This window comes from Dermochelys coriacea, chromosome 20, assembly GCF_009764565.3.
Source record: "Dermochelys coriacea isolate rDerCor1 chromosome 20, rDerCor1.pri.v4, whole genome shotgun sequence".
In the NCBI taxonomy this organism is placed as follows: domain Eukaryota; kingdom Metazoa; phylum Chordata; order Testudines; family Dermochelyidae; genus Dermochelys; species Dermochelys coriacea.
The window spans coordinates 9,827,836-9,851,407 of NC_050087.2; positions in this window are offsets into that span (position 1 = coordinate 9,827,836).

Consider the following 23,572-nt stretch of genomic DNA (forward strand, 5'->3'; position numbering starts at 1 on the left):
GGAAGGACCTGTTTGTTCTTTCTGTGGAAAATCAGAGCAACAAGATGGAGTTTAAAGTCATGTGGGCAAGTCATATGCATGCATGACTCATTTTGCAGGCGGCAGCCATTGCTCACATGCTACCTTGAACATTCCTAGGAAGGCTCCTCAGATGTGGATTGGAGTCTCCCAAGGTCCATTGTTAGTTGTGTTTCTTGACTGGACACTTACTCAGAACAGTCCTTTCTCAAGAAGCCAACTGAATGCTTCACTCATGCTACTTAGAATCAAACACATTGAGATACGAGCACATAGCCAATATTCATAACTTCAAATACAAAAATGATACACACATACAGACAGCATAATCATAACCAGCAAATTACAACCTTTTCATAGACACCTTACTAGACCTCTGTACAAGATTTGGTGCAACTATAGGACCTTGGTTGCAACAATGATCTATACTATCACAATTCATGTCAATAACATCACACCCCTTGTCGTCTCTGCCTGCTGGGTGTGACAGCAGCATCCATATGGAGTAACACCATCTGCAGCAGGGAACCTTGGTCTGGGTTGCCCAGCGCACCAGGACCGGCAGCTCCAGGCATTTGAACCGGCCGATGGGGTGGTGCTAAAATAACCTAGCGGCTGAAAAAACCAGAACAACAGAAATCCTGTATGTAGCTGCTTCTAAACCATGTGGGCAGGAGCCCAGCCTCAGCTGTGCTGCCTGGGCAAAAGGGCCAGGGATTAGCCTCCCACCCTGCCCATGTGAGCCTACTGGGGTGTGGGGTGGCACTCACTTTGATGATGGGTTACACAGCTATTTACTAAACGGCAGCAGGATATTGGGGCTCAGGAGTCTTGGGTTTTGCGTCTGTCTTGGGGAGGAGAGACAGTGGTCAGAGCCAACGGCTGGGCGGCAGGACTCCTGGGTTCTATTTCTGGCTCTGGGAGGGGAGTGGGATCTAATGGGTTATAGAGTCATAGATTTCAAGGCCAGAAGGAACCACTGTGCTCAGTCAGTCTGTCCTTCTGCATAGCATGGCCAGAGATCTTTTAGACAGAGACCTTCTTAGAATACATTAAAATGGCAGTTATTCTAATACTTAGATTCACCAAGCCAGCAATAAAACAGCTTCCCCAATACCTTACTGGTTACCCAGAAGCCAGAAATCCAGTTCCCTTATAGCAACCTAGCCTTCAGCTCCCACCCAGACAGCCAAGTCAAATATGATGAGGATTACTGAAAATCTTGTTCATTATATAAAAAGTTCTACCAATCCCAAAGGATCGGACACATTACCCACCAAGTTAATGAATATTTCAGATCTTACCCAAATCCACGCTTACAGCCAATTCTTATCAACTAAACTAAAATTTATTAAAAAAGAAAGGAGAGAATATTGGGTAGAGATCATTACACATACAGATATGAATAGAGTTCTTAGATCAGTTTCATAGTAGAGATGGTGAGCTTTAGAGTTGAAAAAAGTACTTTCAGAATTAGTCCATGTGCGGCAGCCCAATGTTCAATATCAGGGTGATTCAGATGGGACTGGAGACCTCATTCTTGTGACTCAAACTTCCCCTGATGAAGCTTAAGCAGATCTGAGATGATAGGATCAGGGCCCTAGAGTTCTTTTTATAGTTTTCTAGCAGCCTCTTGACAGCGTGCAGTCCTTGGGTGAACAATAGGCAATTATCCTATCTTTAAAGTAGACCTATTTCCTAAGCATCACCAATAATTAGCTACATGGATTAACATAAGGCAACTGCCCATCTTCAGCCATTTACAGGTAGTTTACTACAAACTGCAAAGAGAAATAAGGACGACAATATTACTACATTCACAATTCACAAAATGTTAACATTTCCTTTTGATCTCTGAATCAACAGAATACAGCGATAGACAGGAACCATTTGCTTACATTGTCAAACTCTAACAATATGTAAACAGACAAAAAACCACAATCATTATCTACTAATATGTCTTTAAAGGTTGAATCTGGGTCAATCAGCCTGCTAATTGTGTAACCCTTTCTGGGCCTGTGTCACAAACCCTAATACCTAGTTTAACAACACTAACACCCAGGTGAGCCAGACTGGTTCCAGCTATGTCTTTGTCAGCGTTCAATTGAGGCCTAGGGGCCTTGACATGAGCTGGCACCTGGTCTGCCAGCATCACAGTCTCTATTCCTAGATTGGGTGATCCCCTGTCTGTTGTAAAGTTCCTTTTTTTACCTCCAAGAGGTTTCAATTGTTTGCAATTCTCTCTGATGGTTTTCTATGGATAGTCTGGACAATTGAGCCTTGCATTACATCACCGGTCAACCAGGGCAGGTACAACTTCCTCCTGCTTAAACAGGCGGTCACTGAGACATATTATCCCCTAGTGACTGACTTTTACTCCAAGTTTATAAAGCATGCTGTCAGTATTAATACATTCCTTAAATATTACCTGTACATATGTATGTCTTGTAATGAGTATGAATTTTGACAAGTTATGAGCTTTCTGTAGATACCTTATACATTACTGTTTATGGAGCAATATCCTGCAAGTCCTGGTTGGCGTAGAGAGTTTGTCAGGTCAGAGGTGAGAGATGTGTGCAAAGAACAGGGGACCCTTTGCCAAGGAGTCTCTATGTCACACCTCCCCTTTCATTATTATCACCCCTTGGTACTGCTCATGTAATTCCACTAGCAGCCTTTTCTGTAAGCTTTCAGGTATTATTACTAATGGGCGCCATGGCAAATGACCATTGTCCATGGATAACTCCCTTTTCCTGAAATAGGAAGGGCCAGGTTGCTCTTTGATTGTGTGATCTGGCCACCCTGAAAGTGCTTAGTACATTACCTTAACTAAAGCGGGGTCTGTGGTTGTTTCCAGAGCAATTTCCTTAGCTGTAATAGGGCGGTCATCCAAGAGACTGTACACACTGGGTTTTCCTCTCTGCTTCCCTGTGTAAAGACACAAATGGGACAGCGCCTCTGATGGTGTATGATACACATCCTACTGGTAGGCAGCTGAGATCACAGCCCATCTCTGAAGCTCAGCTGCCTCTAGCAGTTGAACACCTGCCTTTGGGCCTAGGGTTTATGATCAGTGATGAGGGCAACATTTGTCTAAACAGGTCCTCACTGAGTTTAATTACCCCCAAAATGGTGCCGAAAGCCTCTTTTTCTATCTGTGAATAGTTTTTCTCGGCCTTTGATAACGGCCTGGAGTGACATCTTTACCAGTGTGTGCAGTGACAGCCCCAGCGCCTACAGGAGAGGCCTCACTCACAGACCAGTGCTAGGGGATCCCGGACTGAAATGTTCCAGGAGCATTGACTCCGATTCTTTTTTGCGGCCTCAAAATCCTTGTTTTCCTTTTCTGTCCAAACTGGCTTCGTATTTGTCCATAACAGCGTGGACATCGGACTGCTTAATGTGGCTACATTTAGAAGTAGCCTTCCATAGTAATTTAACGTGGCCAGAAACAGTCTAAGCTCCAAGACATTCTGTGCTACTGGTGCATTCTCAGTGGCTTCTCTTTTAACGGGTTTACCCTTCTCCACCTCCACAATGCTCCAAGTGAGTAACCTGATTTTGAAACACGTACACTTATCTTTGCAAAAATATAGCGTTAGAGTTAGCAATCTCTGTAGAATCTCCTCTAGCCTTTCTAAAAGTTCTTCTGAATTCCTCTGATATCAATAGGTCATCAAAATAACAGACCTCACCATTCAACCCCTGCCGTGCCTGACCGTTACTCTTTGATACGCAGCAAGTGCACTAGCTCCCCGCAAGGGGGTCATAAGGTCAGCTTTCACCCCCAATAGCCCCTTATGTGGCTTCAAGGTCAGATATTTTTAAATCTGGTTCCAGCACCCGCTGCTGGTAGGCTTGAGACAAGCCTAGCTTGGGAAACATCACTCCTGCTGCCAGTTCTGCAAATAAATCTTGTAGTTTAGCAATTGGATATTGGTCCACTTTCAGCCCGGGGTTTATGGTGATGTTATAGTCCCCCAAAATTCTTCTGCTGCCATCACTCTTTGGGGTACACACAACTGGGGCAGCCCATTCAATGATCTTGAACTTACACCATTTTGCAATTCCTCCATTTGGTTTTCTGCTGTCTATCACAGAGCATATGGCACAGGTCTCTGTCACCAATCCACAGGACCGGAGCTATGAGCCCAGCTTTGCAACAGCCTCTGGGAGAACTCCTTCAGTGAGCCAGGCCCCTAGTGGCCTCATTCTTCTTCCAGGGAAAGCACATGGCTTCATCGCCTCCTTAGGCTGGACCTCTGGGCCTTCAGCACCCCTTCTTTGTACCGTGTGCGCCACTCAGCAAGTCCAGTTGAGGCAGATCTCTGAGGGAGACTTGTACAATCTCAGGGAGTAATGCTCCTCTTTCAGCAGCATCCGCAGGGACACCCAGCCAGCGCTGTCACACACAAGAGTTTATTAGTTGGCTGGAACACAGCAAAGGAAGTCCTTGGCTAGCACAGAGAAAATGACATTATAGCAGAGTCCATCCTGGTCAGGACAGAGCCCAAAGCTCTGTCCCTCTGATCGCTCTGTCCCAGTTCAGGTGTGTGCCCAGAAGCCCTCAGAAGCCAACACTTAATCACCCCTGGCACCTTCCCAGTCCTTTGTTCTCCAGCTGGGCAAACACTGCTTGCTTCCTGCTGAGAGGTGGGCCATCCGTGGTCATTCCTATCAAAGTCTCTGTGATTGAGTTTGCCATTGTCTTCTTGAAAACTCCATTGATATGGGGCCCAAGCCCCAGACAGCTAGAAGCCATTCACACCAGTCTCTGAGCCTCTGCAGAGAGCAAACAAGCCTTTTTACCCCCTAGGGTAACCCTGCAGCTCATAGGGGAAACTGAGGCACACATAGGTGTAATAAAAATATCACAGAAAATTCCCACTTTGTCACAGTCTAGCCTTCAGGGGTTTAGAAATGGCCTTGTCAGATGCAACCAGCCTTGCTGCTGTGCCTTTTACCAATCCAATGTCTGTATTACATAGAGCTTTGTAGTTTTCTTTCCATTCCCCATCTCTGTCTGGCATGTGGTGCACCACACTCCAATCCAGTCAAACGTTGGATACCCACTTTCTGCCCATCAGTGGGGGACCATTTCCTTCCATTACAATTAACTCTAATGGGGAACAGCTACCTTTATACATTGCAGTGACTGGGAGACTGCCTAATACTCCTGTCTGCCCATTATTGTAATTCTGTAAAAACAGCTCAGTGTCTCTCAATCATCCCCCAGGGGATTTGTAACTGTGGAAGAAAACTCAGTCTTCACTCTTACAACAAATCAGAGACAGTTTATTCATGCAATTTCAGGGATGACAGCAATTGGACAGAGTGTCTGTCCTTAGGCAAATCTTCAAAGTACAAACAAGATAAAGCAATATTTATACCCTTTCATTACATATATCTGTGTCCTGTTTATACATTTTTCTTCCCGTTATCTTGAGTCAACATTGCATTCCATTCTTATCTTAAAGCAAGATCCCTTGTAGTTTTCCCATCCACCTCGCACAAACCCCGCTTGGACAGAACATAAACAAATTGCAGATGTGTTTAATTAATGCATGCCACTAAAATGTATAAATGCTTGTGTGATATTGCTTGTACTTTGAAGAAACTGAGGCAGAGATGCTCTCTGCCAGCTGTATTCTTCCCTTTCAATTGCTCGAATAAAGCTGTCTCTGATTTTGTTGCTTCCAACCTGAGTTCGTTTTCTTCCACACATCCTAGAGTGGACATGGGGGTGACTCATCATCAGCCCCACCATGTCTGGGAGGGATGAGCTGTGTTGATCCATGAAGCTTTTACACTCCAAAGCGCTCCCCAGGCCTGCAGTTAGACGCTGGCTCTGTGAGCTTGCAGGCAGCTGACATTGGTGCTGCCCTCCTAGCCCTTAGTGACACAGTGGGCCTGGCTAGTAGCTCTGAGAGTGAAGGAGCGGCCTGGCCAGTTGGACACTGGTCCATGAGATCTCTGTGCTTCTCTGAGCTATGTGGCTCCTGATCATCGTCAGCTCTCAAACATGCCAGCATGACCCCCGGTCTGAGTCCTGTAGGCCTAGGAGAGCACCAAGCACCTGCTGTGCCCAGTGATTCTACTGCAGAGAACTACAATCTCTGGCCTTCTCAATGCAGCTCTCCCCTCTCCTGCCTGGGAGCTGACCCTTAAAGCACACTTCCCCAGATTTGTATTAGGTGTGTTTTGTAGATTGTGAAACTGAGGCACAGAGAGGCCAAATGACTCTCCCAGAGTCACAGAGGGAGTTGCTGGCAGAGCTGAGCATGAAAACCTGGAGTCCTGATCCCCTGCCCACAAGGAGATGGTGCTCCGCACCATCTGTCTTATCTGGTTTGACCTACATGGTTCCAATGAAGACCTGGCTGTTCACCTGCCTTTGTAGGGCAGTGTGCATGAAAGGCCAGGATTCTCTGAGCCTAGGACATGCAGCTGTTACCCTGAGTAATGGTGGGGCGGAAGGGGATTGAAGGCCAGCGCCTGAGAGGTGAGAGTCAAGGGGCTGCTCCCCTGTGTCCACTGCTAACTCTCCCCCTTGAGCGTGTTGCTTTGGGCCAGGTCTGGCAGAGCTGCACCCAGTTCTGCACTCTGCAAGGGCTGGGCTAGCGATGGGTGTGTGATGCGATGAAAACCCTAATCTGAGCTGACAGTGCCCAGGAGACAGGCTCTGCGGCACCAACTGACTCCCGGGCGACCTCAGCTGAGTTGCTCCCCTATGTCACATGGGGCCAGTCATCCCCCCAGTAGGGGCACTGGGGTCGAGAAACTAGTTTGTGGTGGTGTGGCATCTCTGATGAAAGGCCAAGTATTAATAATAGGTGCCCACCATATTGGCGAGCTGCCTGAGTGCCAGCATCACAACAGTGCTGCTGCCTAGCTCTGCTGTGGGTCAAGGACCAGGAAACTTGCTAGGGAATGGGCACTCGTGCAGCCCATGGAGCTAACCTAGGGGCGGCTGTGTGGGAGAAGCCCAGCTGGGCTGTGCCAGGCACCCTGTGTCTTAGTGCATGTCCAGAAATGCTGATGCACTGACAGCCAGGTGAGAGCATAGCCTGGGTATTGGGGCTGCTGCTCACAGCTGGTGTGGACACGCTGCCTCCTTTGCTATGGGAGAGACATGCCTGGCACTTCCCATGCCAGACGCCCTGCGGCAGCTCTCAGCAGGAGCCTCCCTTTCGACAGTGCTGCAGCTGCATTTCCTGCTCCTGCGGCTGCTGTAAGGTCAGATGCTGGTTCCTAATGGGGAGCATCTGTCAGGGCCTGTTCTGCTGGTGCCAGTCACCAGGGCAAAGTGTACTTGGCAAAGAATTGAAAAGAGAAAATGGCAGAATGAATGCCAAGCCAGATACCAGTGCTTCTGGGAATGCCAGCCTGGGCCCCCAACTACAGCTAAGGCGGGTGGCAGATCTCATGCCTTCAGAAGCCTGTGTGTGGCCAACTCCCGCTTCTGTCTGAACAGCGGCATGCAATGCTGTCAGCCCCTCTGGGGGTGCAGTCAGCGTCCATCTCACACATGTCTTGTGCCTGATCTGCCCAGCGTGGGGGCTGCGTCACTGGGGTGTTGAGTTCCCTCCTTTGCCCGGCACCAGATCTCACTAAGGCCATTGGCCCTCTGGAGCATCCTCCTTTGCACCTAGCTTGCAGCCGAAGGCACAAACCTTGTGCACAGGCGCAAGTTAACACCTCACTGCCTCCCACGGGGCATTGCCATCCTGTGCAGGGGTGAGGTCGCTCCTTGAGCAGTTCTCCTCACAGGTCGCTGCTCCCCACTTGGAGTCTCTTTTTTGCATTGCCTTTCTCAGCTAATGTTTTGTGTGTGGACACAGCCCTTAATGTGAACAAAGACCTGGACCCTGAAGCTCCAGGCAAGGCCATGATTGAAGAGATGCCATCAGTGTGGGGCTCACACCAGCTGCTGGGCAAGAGGGACCCTGGCTTTGATCCCATCTGGCAGTTCCTGTGGTCCTAGACAGCAGCAGGGGTAGGTTCAAGAGGCTGGGTGCTCTGCACTTGTCAGACTCTGCACTGAGCTCTGGGAGCGGGCAGGGAGAGTGCGTAGGTAGGTGGGTGTATGGGGGGGGATGTCTACACTGTAGTGAAACCCACAGCCGGCCTGGGTCAGCTGACTTGGGCTGAGGGGCTATAAAACTGCTAGCTTGGGGACCTGTGCTCTGCTTCCCTGCAGAGAGGTGGGGGAAATCTCCTCCTCGGTTGCTAGGTGTGACTTCCCTGGCTTTTGGGGCTCCCCTTGTGTTTTCAGATCCTCCACTGACATGGGTCAGTTTCAAGTCCTTAATGACCCATTCATTTAACTGCAGACAGCGTGACCCAACAGTAGGGGAAACGTTTGCGGAGGCAAGAGAGACATATAGATCCAATGACCATCACAGGTAGTAAGAATGAATTGAAGAGGTGACAGTTGGCAGGGATCTATATACACCGCCATGAAGGCGCAGCTCCGGGGGCTCCACAGCTGACACAGTGGGTATGCTAGGGGAAAAACATTCCGAGGACTGTGCACGCGGCATACACACACCTACTTGGAATCGACATGAGCAAGCACTCGAAGAACTTGGCAGATTCCCCCACAATGAAACCCTAATGCAGGGCAGCTTTACCATTAATCTGTGCATTAGATTAGGAGTCAGCAAGCACCTGACAGGGCTGTAGCCATGGGTGGGCCTGAGTGGTCTGCGGCCCACCCACTTAGCATCTAGGTCCACCCAAATCGGGGCTGGAACCCCCCAAATCCACAGTCTGGGACTCCCAACACCAGGTCAGTGTCCATCCATGTCCCGCTCCTGCCAGCGCCACATGCTGCTGCCCTGGTCTCCAGCCCCGCCCCTACAAGATACACCCCCACCCTCCCCCAGGCAGCCTCATTGTCAGGTGCCTGCTGAGCAGTAAAGGACGGCTGGAGATGGTGGGGGAAGCAGGTCTCCCTACCCCCAACTGCCCCATCATTGCCCGCCCAGTTTCCCTGTCCTAGCTATGCCACTGCCTGTAAAGCTTTTCCTACAGAAGGAGAGTGCTCTCTTCAAATCACCACCCTGCCAGCAAAAATAGCTGAAGATTGGTTCTTATCATCCTTCCCTTGAAACTTCAGCAAAGCCTTAAATACAGGTGTAACCCTTCTGCCAGGCAGAGTTGATAGCAGCAATGGCCGGGTTCAGTACACAGAGGTTCCCTCTTATCAAAGAGAATGCAAACTGGCTCGAGCCCTCACCCAGTGACCTGGGAAAATCTTACGCACACCCCTGGGCACCTCAAAGAGGCAATACTTCCCCTCTCCCAAGCACAGAGTCTTGGTGTAGCAGAGAATCTTTAATAACATGAGGTAAATGATATCAGCATTAAATTGGGAAAACACCACAACTGGGGTTCATCAACCAAACCATGAGCAAAGACCCACCCCAGCAAATTGGGCCAGGTCCTTTCCCTCGGGCTCGAGTCCCACAACCCAAACATCTCTTGAGTCCAGCAATCCAAAAATCACCCAAAGTCCAAAAAGTCCAACAACCCAAAAGTCCAGCCCCAGAGTTCAAAAGTTCATCTGCAGAGTGTTACTCCCCAGTCTGAGAGAAATGTGTGGGTTGGGGGGAGAGAGAAGAGATAGGGGGGCACCTTATGTGATCTGAAGCTGACTGCCCTGCAGCTCCAGAGGGCTTCACTCCGATCCGCTCTGCTCCACCAGCCATCCCACAAACTACTCTGCTCCCCACTACTTAACACAGTGCTCAGTGATTTCAGCTTGTAATAGTGAGAATCTTGCTGCTTGATGCACCATAAGGCCAAAGTGAATTCAGCACCTGTAGCTAGACTCCTAATACACCCAACATTAGCTCTGATGCTCCACAGTGGAGAGATGCAGAGGTGCAATTGATGTTTCCAGCCCTCACAACAGAACTGACACCACCACATACTAATACCTAGCTCTAACCTCCCTCCATTTACTGGGCGTTGGAACCCATGACCCTTGCCTAGCAAGTGCTGCTTAGTTGATGGTGAGTCCCTACATCATAACAAGAGGCCAAGTAGAGTTCCACTGTCCTTGAGTCACATAATCAGGATAATAACAGTTTATTCCTGCCCCAATAACAGAGAAACTGGGGCTCCTACAGCAGCCAAAGTGACTATCTAGGCAGGGTGGGTGTGCCTATGCAAATGAGATCAGCCCCTGAAGTTCTTTTCCACAACCCACCATGACTCGCCACCAGATGTCAGGGTAGAGCTCATCCTGACTCTGCTTACACAGGCCCTGGGAGAATTCATCTGAAAGGAGATCCCAACAAAGGTGTGGTGAAGTCAAGGGGCAGTCGGTCTGTATAGCAGAGGGTACAGCTTCTCAACCAAGAAACAGGCCTATCCCCAATATTCTGCTAAGCTCTATTCACGCTACCTCTACTACTACCTGACCACAGAAAAAGTCTCATTTAAAGGAGGCTCTCTGAAAAGGCACCCTTTGTACACTGGAAAGTGATCTCAGCAGTATTACAATTAAATCCCATTTCCTTTACCCTTTTTAATAACACTAGTACAGCTGTTTTAGTCTCCAGAGTGCTTTAGAAGCATTCCCAATAGCACCTGTGTGAGACAAGTCATCCCATCTTACTAGTGGGTGAAAAGTGGGCACACAGAGCCTGACACATTTCAGGCAAGTCACAAATCAACTAGTCCTGTCCATGCTCTGGTACCGGCTCAACACCCTGGTCCCGGCCCCGGCTTTCCTGGCCAACCTCCGGACATCGATTCTGGAGTTCTTTTGGTCAGGACTGCACTGGGTCCCTACAGGGGTTCTCCATCTACCTCTGGAGGAGGGAGGGCAGGGCCTAAAATGTCTGCTTACTCAGGTCCATGTCTTCCGCCTCCAGACCCTGCAGAGGCTCCTTTATGGTGCAGGTTGTCCGGCGTGGAGCATACTGGCGCACGCCTTCCTGCGCCGCTTCCAAGGGCTCCGATACGACCGGCAGCTCCTTTATCTCCATCCGAGAGGTCTTCCGCGAGACCTCTCCAGGCTGCCGGTCTTCTACCAGGACCTCCTCCGGACCTGGAAACTCTTTACAATGAGCAGGTCCGTGGCGGCCACCGAGGGGGCAGATCTCCTCGCAGAGCCCCTGCTACACAACCCCCAGCTCCGTGTGCAAGTGGCGGAGTCCCGCTCGGTGCGCCAGAGTTTGGTCCTGGCAGAGGTCACAAGAGTCGGAGACCTCCTGGACTATGACCGGGGAGACTGGCTGGATCCCCTAACCTTCGCTCAGCGCATGGGGCTTTCCAGATCTTGTACTCCCCGGCGCATACTTCAGGAGGCGAAGGCCGCTTTGCTGCCTGCTGCTCGGGTTCATCTCGACCGGGTCCTGCACGATGGCACGCCCCACCCACCCCTTACCCCATCCTGCCGGACCTTTTAATTGGACCCTTGCCCCGTGGACCCAACCGACCCCTTCACCCCTTCACTAGAAGCCGGCTGCATGAGATGCAGCCGGTCTGCTTTCAAACCGCACCAAGAAAACATCTCTACACGCTCGTGCTCCACACCTTTCACGCCCGCACCCTCGTGTCCTGCCCCGATACAAAATGGTGGGACCTCCTGCCATCTTTGGAGGGTGAGGAGCCCCGGTGGGCCAACCTATATTCCACCTTAGTCCCAAGGCCCGCCGGGGATGTCAGTTGGCGGCTCCTTCACGGAGCCGTGAGCACGGGCGTGTACTTGGCGCGGTTCACTTCAATCCCAGACACCTGCCCCTTTTGCGGCGTGGGGGATACCCTGGCACATGTATACCTGGAGTGTGCCAGGCTGCAGCCCCTATTCCGGCTCCTCACCTATATTTTATTATGTTTTTGGCTGCACTTCTCCCCTCACCTTCTCATTTATGCACTCCCTATCCGTGGCCCCACAAAGTCACGGGATCTCCTGGTCAACCTCCTCCTGGCTTTAGCTAAAATGGCCATCTACAAAACCAGAGTGAGGAGGTTGGCCGATGGAGTCTCCTGTGACTGTGGGGCCTATTTCCGATCCTCGGTCCATTCACGTATCCGGGCAGAGTTCCTCTGGGCGGTGTCCTCTGACTTCCTTGACGCCTTTGAGGAGCAGTGGGCGCTGTCCGGGGTTCTCTTCTCGGTATCCCCGTCTGGTTCCCTTCGTTTGACCCTTTGACTGCACTCCTGTCCCTGTTATTTTATTAGTTGTGCTCTGGAATTTTTTGGGTATCTAGGGCCTGTGGATTCCCCTTTTAGGCTGGGGGGCTTTGCCCGCCCACTTCCCGGATCCCAATAAGACTGCTCTCCCATAGCCTTCGAGCTTGGAGGGAGGTGGGAAGCTGCTACTCCTGCTGCTAGGCCCTCAGCTCTCCCTGCTGCTCCAGCTGCTCCCCTGGCTGGGCCAGACACCCCCCGTTCTCTGCTACCTGGTTGCTGGACCCCCCACTCCCGGGTGCTGCTACTGTTCCAACTGCAGCCCCGGGGGGGGGCTGCTAGCCCACTCCCCAGAGAGGAGGAGTGAGGGACCCCAGCCACTGCTGTTGTGGATACCACCACCACCTGGAGGAGAGGGGTCCTTTCTGCCTGCCTGGACCACCACCTGGAGTTCCTGGAGCTGCTGCTGCTGCTGCTGCTGTGGAGTCCGCTGGCTGGAGCTGCTGGAGCCCGAGGAGGAGAAGAAGAGGACCATCTACCAGTGGGGGAGCACCTAGAGACTTTGCAGACCACTGTGGAGGGGGCCCTCAGACTGAGTAATTTTCAAACTGTGCTCTTGTGGTGGGGGTCTTGACTGTGTTTCCAGGGACACAGGGGGTGTGGCCTGGAGCTGCCCCCTGATCCATCTGTGTGTCCCCCCCCAACCCCCACCACTACTACCACCACCGCTGCCCCCTCCTCCACCCCCACTGGCTGTATACCATCTGCCTCAGCTCCTGCCTCTGGACTCAGCTGCTTGCTTGGCTTGCCACGCCCTGTTTTACCCTTTAGGCCAGAAGCAGCAGCCAGCCTAAACAGACATTGTGCAAGTGCACGTGGGTGCACGTGCCCCCCCCCGGACTGCCCACCCCCCAGCTTTGCCCTTGCAACCTGCACCATTTGCTACTTGCAGCTTTGCCCCCCACCTTTGCCCCAGCCCCTGCTTACTACCTTCAGTTTGTTTGCCTGCTCCGCCCATTTGCTCCTGCAGCCTCTGTTTGTTTGTCCTGCCCCAGCCTCTGAGGCTAGCCCTTTGGTTTCCCTGCCCTACCTCCAGCCTGCTTAGCCCCTTGCTCCGTGTGCCCATGTCCCTTCCCATGCGCTTGTGCAACTCCCCATTTTAGTTTGAACCCTCTTCACTGCACCCCGAATGTTGTTGTATCCCCCCTCCCCTAGTGCACCAAGAGGAACTGGAATTCCACCTTGTGTCGGTGACTGACCCCTAACCCCTGATTGCCCCCCATCCAGCCCACCCCTTTTGGCGCCTTCCTCCCCTGCCTGCAGCCTAGCGGGGAGGAGTGGTCGACCTGCTTCCCCTCTCCCCTCCTCCTTCTGGTGTCCCCCCCTTCCCTCCTTGCTCATGATGGCGGGGGATGAGATGGGTGGGACCCCTCCAGCAGCCCGAGCTCCCCCTCCCCCGCCTACCCCTCCGTCACCCCCCCTAGCTACTACCTCCGTTGCCGAACCATCTGCCACTGCCCCCGATGGGGCACGAGCAGCGACGGGCACCGGGGTGACCTCCACTGCTGCCACGTCTCTCAACCCCTCAGATTCGGGGGGAGCCCCCCCAGCCGGCGGGAAGGGCCAGAGGAAGAAGAAAGGGAAGGGCCCTGCTAAGAAGACCAGGCCCTCCATGGCAGAGGCTGCCCCCAATGCCCCGGCCCCACCACCGGCTGGGGCGTCCCTCCCCGCTGTTCCCTCCACCAGCTCTGCGGGTGTCCCTCCCCTGGCCCCCAGGGCATACGCCCAGGTGGCTGCAGCCCCCCCGCCTGCCGCTACGTCATCTCTCCTGCCCACCGCCTCCACTACCATCTATAGCGGCCGGGGCCCCTTTCCCACCATGACCAGGAAGCACGGCGTCCGTTGCCTCCAGGTCCCCGCCTCGCTCCACGTGGAGATCTATGTGCGGGCGTTGGCGAGGGTGGTGGGGCCCACGGCCATTGTGGCGGCCTCCAAAATGTATGGCAAGGTCGTCTTCTTCTTAACATCGGAGGCCGCTGCCCAGGAGGCGGTGGAGAAGGGCCTGGCAGTAGGGGGCATCTTTGTCCCCTTAGAGCTGCTAGAGGACCTGGGCGTCCGCCTGGTCCTGACCTCTGTCCCTCCCTTTCTGCCCAATGCCGCCCTGTTACCCGCCCTCTCGACCCTGGGGAAGCCCATTTCTGTCCTGAGCCCTCTCTCACTGGGCTGCAAGGACCCCACCCTCCGTCACGTCCTCTCCTTCCGCCGGCAACTGCAGCTTCAACTGCCGCCGGCGGCGCATGACGGAGAGGCGCTGGAGGGGTCATTCCTAGTCCCCCACCAGGGGGCCCGTTACCGGGTGCATTATTCCACGGGGGAGGCCCGGTGCTACCTCTGCCGGGCGATGGGGCACGTCCGGAGGGACTGCCCCCTGGCCCAGGAAGGAGGGGCATCCGGGACCCCCGAGTCCCGGCAGGGCACCGGCCCCATCATCGCCGGCACCCCTGGCTGCCCGGCGCCCGAAACCACCCCTCCTCCTTCCCAGTCCACCATTGCTCCTGCTCGGGCCCAACGGGCATCTCCCCAACTATGCCCAGATGAGTGGGAGAGCCCCGCCCCCACTGCTTGCAATCTGGGGGGGCCTGTGGAGGAGGGTGTGGCAGGGACACCGCCGGGCATGGGAGAGGGCCTGCCCCAAGGGGAATCTTCCCTCCCTTGTGCTGCCCCACCGTTACCCCCTCGAGTCCCTGAGCCATCGCTTCTGCCCCCAACACAGCCCCTGCTAGCCAGCCCCTGGATGATGCCATGGAGGGCTGGGCCCTAGTCCAGGGGAAGCGGGGCAAGCGGAAGGCTCGAGCTCCGCTCCTCCCATCTGACGCGGAGGCCCCCCGGAAGACCAGGAAGGGGGGCACCGATGCCGAGCCTTCCACTCTACCCACGGGTGTGCTCCATCCACCGGTGCCGGCCGGGGAAGACGTGGCAGCACTGGAAGGTAGTATCTCCCCTCCACCAGAGGGAGTCCCTCTCCTCCAAGACCTCCGAGGCTCCACCTGAAACCTCAGTGTGCCGCGAGGCAACAGTAGCGTCAGGTAGCAGCGGGGAGAATCCCGAGGTGGCAGAAACTGATCTTCCATCAATATACGAGGAGATCGAGGCCCTGGGTCTGATGCCGGTTACCCAAGGGGAGGACGACCCTATGCCAGCGGGCCTCGATATAGGCGACTTCACTCCAGCCTCCCTTTCCCCATCCTCCCTCCCCCTAACCATTGCTTCCGCTCCCACCTCCGAGGGGCCCCTGGGCTCCTCCATAAACCCGGCTGCAGATGGCACCCTACTGAGAGCCGCCGAACCTGTTGAGGCGACGGCCAGTGCCACGCGGCGGGGACCTGAGACACCAGGGGCAACCGTCGTTGGTGAGGAGCATTCGACCTCCTTCCCGGGAGAGGGCCCTACAGAAGAGAGTCCACCCCCTGATGCCGTGGCTGCCAAATCCAACATAGAGCCTGCACCCGGCATCACTGAGAGCCCTCTCCCCACCCAAAATCTCACTTCTAACCTTGCCCCTGCCCTGTCCCTATCCCGTCCACATCCCGAGATGGTATTACCACCCCTGGGGCTGTCTCCTTCCCCTTGCCAACAGATGACCCCCAGGGAACGGCCTTTGTGTTTCTCCGTCCCGACCTACCAGGGGCTGCTATCTTCCCTCCACCGCCCCCTATCGCCCCAGCATTTAAGCCAACTTATCAGGAGCCCCGTCGGGGGTCCGCACCCTGTCTGCCCGTCTCGGTGGGCCACAGGGCTGTACCAAGGGCCCTGTCGGGGAGTAATCAGGAGACCGTAACCCCAGCCCCACATGCGCTGCGAGAGGAGTTGCGGGAGTTCCTAGAAGACGTCCGTGGCTCCCGCAACAAAGTCCAGCTTCCCCTTCAGCGATGGGGGGACTTTAATCAAATCCTCCGGGCCGCAAGGGCCCACATGGGGGAGAGTAAAAGGACCGGGAGGCAGGGCGCCGCGGCTTACCAGCGGGTCCGCCTCTTCCGTGACTCCTTACTCACCTACGGGGTGGGTCACGGACTGCTGCGCAGCCCGTCGGGAGCTGCGAGCGTCCCTACTGGCGAGGATTCCCCCCAGCCCTCCTCATGGCACCCTTTACCATCGCAACATTGAACACCCGTGGCTGTAGGATGGGTCTCCGCAGGTCCCAGGTGCTCTCCTTCCTTTGGGAGGGGACGTACTCTGTGGTTTTCCTGCAGGAGACCCATACGGATCCGACCGCCGAAGACAGCTGGCGGCTGGATTGGGGGGACAGGGTCTACTTTAGCCACCTCACAGTTCGTACGGCTGGAGTGGCGACCCTGTTCTCCCCCGACCTACGGCCCGAGGTGCTGGGGGTCGCCGAGGCTGTGCTGGGCTACCTGCTGCACCTCTGGGTCCGCATGGAGGGGCTGGTAGTCAACCTCGTCAACATCTATGCCCCAGCAGTGAGCCCGGAGCGGCTGCAATTCTATCAGCAGGCGTCCGCCTTCCTCGGCACCCTGGATCCTCATGAGTGTCTGGTCCTGGGAGGGGACTTTAACATCACCCTCGAGGAGCGGGACCGCTCAGGGACCGAGCAGAGCCCGGCCGCCGTCGCCGTCCTCCAGGAGATAGTCGAACACCACTCCCTGGTGGACGTCTGGCGTGACCACCACCCGGATGACACTTCCACGTTCACCTTTGTCCGGGTGGAGGCCCATCGGTCGTGCCACTCCCAGTTGGACCGCATTTATTTATCACGCTTTCATCTTTCACGAGCCCACTCCTCCAGAATCCAGCCGGCCCCATTTTCTGACCATCATATAGCCACCGTGACAGCCTCCCTCTGCGTGGAGAGGCTGGGGCCGGCCTATTGGCATTTTAACAACAGCTTGCTGGAGGATGCGGGCTTCGTGGCATCCTTCCGGGAGTTCTGGCTGGCCTGGCGAGGGCAGCGGCATGCCTTTCCCTCGGCGCGGCGGTGGTGGGACCTAGGGAAGGTGCGCGCCCGGCTCTTCTGCCGTGACTACACCCGGGGCACCAGCCGACGGAAGGATGCGGCGATAGAGCAGTTGGAACGGGAGGTCTTAGAGCTGGAGAGGCGTCTGGCTGCCAGCCCCGAGGATCCACCCCTCTGCGGAGCATGCCGGGAGAAGCGGGAGGAGCTCCGGTCCCTCGAGGACCATCGGGCCCGGGGTGCCTTTGTTCAATCCCACATCCGTCTCCTTTGGGAGATGGATCGCGGCTCCTGCTTCTTCTACACCCTGGAGAAAAAGAGGGGGGCTAAGAAACATATCATCTGCCTACTGGCAGAAGATGGCACCCCCCTCACAGATCCGGTGGAGATGTGCGGGAGGGCGAGAGCCTTCTATGCAAGCCTTTTCTCCCCGGATCCGACCGATCCTAAAGCTTGCAGAGTGCTTTGGGAGGAGCTCCCGACGGTCAGCACAGGCGAACGAGACCGGCTAGAGCTGCCGCTCACTCTGGCCGAGTTCTCGGAAGCCCTCCGTTGCATGCCCACCAATAAATGTCCGGGCATGGACGGGCTGACCGTGGAGTTCTACCGCGTGTTCTGGGACGTCCTGGGCCCAGACCTAGTGACCGTCTGGGCCGAGTCTTTGCAGAGTGGGGTCCTCCCTCTTTCGTGCAGGCGAGCCGTGCTGGCCTTATTGCCGAAGAAGGGGGACCTCCGCGATTTACGAAATTGGCGTCCTGTCTCGCTCCTCAGCACGGACTACAAAGTTGTGGCAAAAGCCTTCTCGCTGCAGCTAGGGTCCGTGCTGGTGGACGTGATCCACCCAGACCAGACCTACACCGTCCCGGGCCGCAGCATCTTCGACAACCTATATCTGGTCCGGGACCTATTGGAACTTGGGTGCAGGGATGGTCTGTCGTTCGCCCTCCTGTCCTTAGATCAGGAGAAGGCGTTCGACAGGGTGGATCACGGGTATCTCCTGAGCACTCTACAAGCGTTTGGCTTCGGACCCAGGTTTGTGAGTTTTCTCCGGGTGCTGTACGCCTCCACAGAGTGTTTGGTCAGGCTCAACTGGACCCTGACCGAACCGGTCAGCTTCGGGCGAGGAGTATGGCAGGGGTGCCCCCTCTTGGGCCAGCTGTACGCTCTGGCGATCGAGCCCTTCCTCTGTCTCCTCCGAAGGAGGTTGACAGGGTTGGTGCTGCGGGAGCCGGAGCTGCGGCTGGTCCTGTCGGTGTACGCTGATGACGTGCTCCTCGTGGTCCAGGACCCGGGCGACTTGGCGCGGGTGGAGGCTTGCCAGGCCATCTATTCGGCAGCCTCCTCCGCGCGGGTCAACTGGGTCAAGAACTCTGTCTTGGTGGTAGGGGACTGGCGGCAGGCGAGCTCCCTCCCAGCCGCGCTTCATCCGGTGGAGCACGGGTCCGCTGCTCTATCTGGGCGTTTACCTTTCTGCCACGCATCCCTCTCCGCCGGAGAACTGGCAGAATTTAGAGGGAGGGGTGATAGAGCGGCTCCGGAAATGGACAGGACTACTCCGGTGCCTCTCTCTTCGAGGGAGAGCGCTAGTGCTTAATCAACTAGTCCTGTCCATGCTCTGGTACCGGCTCAACACCCTGGTCCCGGCCCCGGCTTTCCTGGCCAACCTCCGGACATCGATTCTGGAGTTCTTTTGGTCAGGACTGCACTGGGTCCCGGCAGGGGTTCTTCATCTACTTCTGGAGGAGGGAGGGCAGGGCCTAAAATGTCTGCTCACTCAGGTCCATGTCTTCCGCCTCCAGACCCTGCAGAGGCTCCTTTATGGTGCAGATAGTCCGGTGTGGAGCATACTGGCGCATGCCTTCCTGCGCCGCTTCCGAGGGCTCCGATACAAACGGCAGCTCCTTTATCTCCATCCGAGAGGTCTTCCGCGAGACCTCTCCGGGCTGCCGGTCTTCTACCAAGACCTCCTCTGGACCTGGAAATTCTTTTCAACGACCAGGTCCGTGGCGGCCACCGAGGGGGCAGATCTCCTCGCGGAGCCCCTGCTACGCAACCCCCAGCTCCTTGTGCAGGTGGTGGAGTCCCGCTCGGTGCGCCAGAGGTTGATCCTGGCAGATGTCACAAGAGTCGGAGACCTCCTGGACTATGACCGGGGAGAGTGGCTGGATCCCCTGACGCTCGCTCAGCGCATGGGGCTTTCCAGACCTTGTAATCCCCGGCGCATACTTCAGGAGGTGAAGGCCGCTTTGTTGCCCGCTGCTCGGGTTCATCTCGACCGGGTCCTGCACGAGGGCACGCCCCGCCCACCCCTTACCCCAGGCCCGCCGGACCTTTTAATTGGACCCTTGCCCCGTGGACCCAACCGACCCCTTCACCCCTTCACTAGAAGCCGGCTGCATGAGATGCAGCCGGTCTGCTTTCAAACCGCACCAAGAAAACATCTCTACACGCTCGTGCTCCACACCTTTCACGCCCGCACCCTCGTGTCCTGCCCCGATACAAAATGGTGGGACCTCCTGCCATCTTTGGAGGGTGAGGAGCCCCGGTGGGCCAACCTATATTCCACCTTAGTCCCAAGGCCCGCCGGGGATGTCAGTTGGCGGCTCCTTCACGGAGCCGTGAGCACGGGCGTGTACTTGGCGCGGTTCACTTCAATCCCAGACACCTGCCCCTTTTGCGGCGTGAGGGATACCCTGGCACATGTATACCTGGAGTGTGCCAGGCTGCAGACCCTATTCCGGCTCCTCACCAATATTTTATTACGTTTTTGGTTGCACTTCTCCCCTCACCTTCTCATTTATGCACTCCCTATCCGTGGCCCCACAAAGTCACGGAATCTCTTGGTCAACCTCCTCCTGGCCCTAGCTAAAATGGCCATCTACAAAACCAGAGTGAGGAGGTTGGCCGATGGAGTCTCCTGTGACTGTGGGGCCTATTTCCGATCCTCGGTCCGTTCACGTATCCGGGCAGAGTTCCTCTGGGCGGCATCCTCTGACTCCCTTGATGCCTTTGAGGAGCAGTGGGCGCTGTCCGGGGTTCTCTGCTCGGTGTCCCCGTCCGGTTCCCTTCGTTTGACCCTTTGACCGCACTCCTGTCCCTGTTATTTTATTAGTTGTCCCCCAGAATTTTTTGGGTATCTAGGTCCTGTGGATTCCCCTTTTAGGCTGGGGGGATCCTTTAGCGGTTGATGGGCTTCGCCCGCCCACTTCCCGGATCCCAATAAGACTGCTCTCCCATAGCCTTCGAACTTGGAGGGAGGTGGGAAGCTGCTACTCCTGCTGCTAGGCCCTCAGCTCTCCCTGCTCCTCCAGCTGCTCCCCTGGCTGGGCCAGACACCCCCCGTTCTCTGCTACCTGGTTGCTGGACCCCCCACTCTTGGGTGCTGCTACTGCTGCAACAGCAGCCCTGGGGCCGGGGGGGGGGCTGCTAGCCCACTCCCCAGAGAGGAGGAGTGAGGGACCCCAGCCACTGATGTTGTGGACACCACCACCACCACCACCTGAGAGGGGTCCTTTCTGCCTGCCTGGACCACCACCTGGTCTTCCTGGAGCTGCTGTTGTTGCTGTGCAGTCGCCTGCCTGGAGCTGCTGAAGCCCAAGGAGGAGAAGAAGAGGACCATCTACCAGTGGGGGAGCACCTAGAGACTTTGCAGACCACCGTGGAGGGGGCCCGAAGACTGAGTAATTTTCAAACTGTGCTCTTGTGGTGGGGGTCTTGACTGTTTCCAGGGACATGGGGGAGTGGTGTGGAGCTGCCCCTCGATCCATCTGTGTGTCCCCCCCAACCCCTACCACTACTACCACCACCGCTGCCCCCTCCACCACCCCCACTGGCTGTATACCATCTGCCTCAGCTCCTGCCTCTGGACTCAGCTGCTTATTTGGCTTGTCACGCCCTATTTTCACCTTTCGGGCCAGAAGCAGCAGCCAGCCTAAAAAGACTTGCGCAAGTGCACGTGGGTGCACTTGCCCCCCCCCCCCCGGACTGCCTACCCCACAGCTTTACACTTTACTGCCTGCCCCATTTGCCACTTGTAGCTTTGCCCCCCCTTCTGCCCTAGCCCCCCTTACTAGCTTCAGTTTGTTTGCCTGCCCCGCCCTTTTCCTCCTGCAGCCTCTGTTTGTTTGCCCTGCCCCAACCTCTGAGGCTAGCCCCTTGGTTTCCCTGCCCTACCTCCAGCCTGCTTAGCCCTCGCTCTATGCGCCCATGCCCCCTCCCATGCGCTTGTTTCACTCCCCATTTTAGTTTCAACCCTCTTCACTGCACCCCCAATGGTGTTGTATCCCCCCCCTCCCCTAGTGCAGCTAGAGGAGCCAGAATTCCACCCTGTGTCGGTAACTGACCCCTTAACCCCTGATTACCCTCCCGTCCAGCCCACCCCTTTTGGCGCCCTCCTCCCCTGCCGGCAGCCTAGTGGGGAGGAGTGGTCGACCTGCTTCCCCTTTCCCCTCCTTTCTTCTGGTATCTCTCCTTCCCTCCCTGCTCACAATCCTGGGGGACGAGATGGGTGGGACCCCTCCAGCAGCCCGAGCTCCCCCTCCCCCGCCTACCCCTCCATCACCCCCCCAAGCTTCTACCTCCGCTGCCGAACCATCTGCCATCGCCCTTGCTGGGGCACCAGCAGCAACGGGCACCGGAGTGACCTCCACTGCTGCCACATCTCTCCCCCCCTTCAGATTCGGGTGGAGTCCCCCCAGCCAGTGGGAAGGGCCAGGGGAAGAAGAAGGGGAAGGGCCTGCTAAAAAGACCAGGCCCTCCATGGCAGGGGCTGCCCCCAATGCCCAGGCCCCACCGCCGGCTGGGGCATCCCTCCCTGCTGTTCCCTCAACCAGCTCTGCGAGTGTCCCTCCCCCGGCCCCCAGAACATACACCCAGGTGGCGGCAGCCCCCCCGCCTGCCGCTACGTCATTTCTCCAGCCCACCGCCTCCGCTACCATCTATAGCGGCCAGGGCCCCTTTCCCACCAAGACCAGGAAGCACGGCGTCCGTTGCCTCCTGGTGCCCGCCTCACTCCACGTGGAGACCTATGTGCGGGCGTTGGCGAGGGTAGTGGGGCCCACGGCTATTGTGGCAGCCTCCAAAATATATGGCAAGGTCGTCTTCTTCTTAACATCGGAGGCCGCCGCCTAGGAGGTGGTGGAGAAGGGCTTGGTAGTAGGGGGCGTGTTCGTCCCTTTAGAGCCGCTAGAGGACCTGGGCGTCCGCCTGGTCCTGACCTCCGTCCCTCCCTTTCTCCCCAATGCCGCCCTGTTACTCACCCTCTCTACCTTGGGGAAGCCCATCTCTGTCATCAGCCCTCTCCCGTTGGGCTGCAAAGACCCCGCCCTCCGTCACGTCCTCTCCTTCCGCCGGCAAGTGCAGCTTCAACTGCCACCTTAGTCCCAAGGCCCACCGGGGATGTCAGTTGGCGGCTCCTTCACAGAGCCGTGAGCACGGGCGTGTACTTGGCACAGTTCATCTCAATCCCAGACACCTGCCCCTTTTGCGGCGTGAGGGAAAACCTGGCACATATATACCTGGAGTGTGCCAGGCTGCAGCCCCTTATTCTGGCTCCTCACCAATATTTTATTACGCTTTTGGTTGCACTTTTCCCTTCACCTTCTTATTTATGCACTCCCTAGCCAGGATCTCCTAGTCAACCTCCTCCTGGCCCTAGCTAAAATGGCCATCTATAAAACCAGAGTGAGGAGGTTGGCCAATGGAGTCTACTGTGACTGTGGGGCCTATTTCCGATCCTCGGTCCGTTCACCTATTCGAGCAGAGTTCCTCTGGGCGGCGTCCTCTGACTCCCTTGATGCCTTTGAGGAGCAGTGGGCGCTGTCCGGGGTTCTCTGCTCGGTGTCCCCCTCTGGTTCCCTTTGTTTGACCCTTTGACCACACTCCTGTCCCTGTTATTTCATTAGTTGTCCCCCAAAATTAATTGGAATCTAGGTCCTGTGGATCCCCCTTATAGGCTGGGTGGGATCCTTTAGCAGTGGACGGGCTTCGCCTGCCCACTTCCCGGATCCCAAAAGGACTACTTTTCTATAGCCATCTGGCCTTGCCCCGTCACAACACCCAGAGAGAACAGTAGCAGGGGCATGTCAAAAATGTAACATTTAATAGGTTTTCAAAGAATGCAAATGGTTCAGTTCATAACCAGCATTTCCAAAAGCAAGTGAAAACCCATCACCCCCTTCTAGAAGGGGAAAAAAGATGCAAACTATTAAGACAGTCTGTAGGTTTTTCACAGCGGGAAAAAAAATATCCCGGATACAGTGATTTTATCATTTGTCCGTGATGTGTCTTTGTATCTGTGATTTTAGTAAATTCACCGTCCAGTCACGGCTCCTGCCCTGCGGAGCTAGGCCTGGCTCCCCGCTCCCCATTGTGATGGAGGGGCTGCTTGTCCAAACGTGAGCATCACTGCAACCCCATGCACCAGGTTGCAGCACCCAG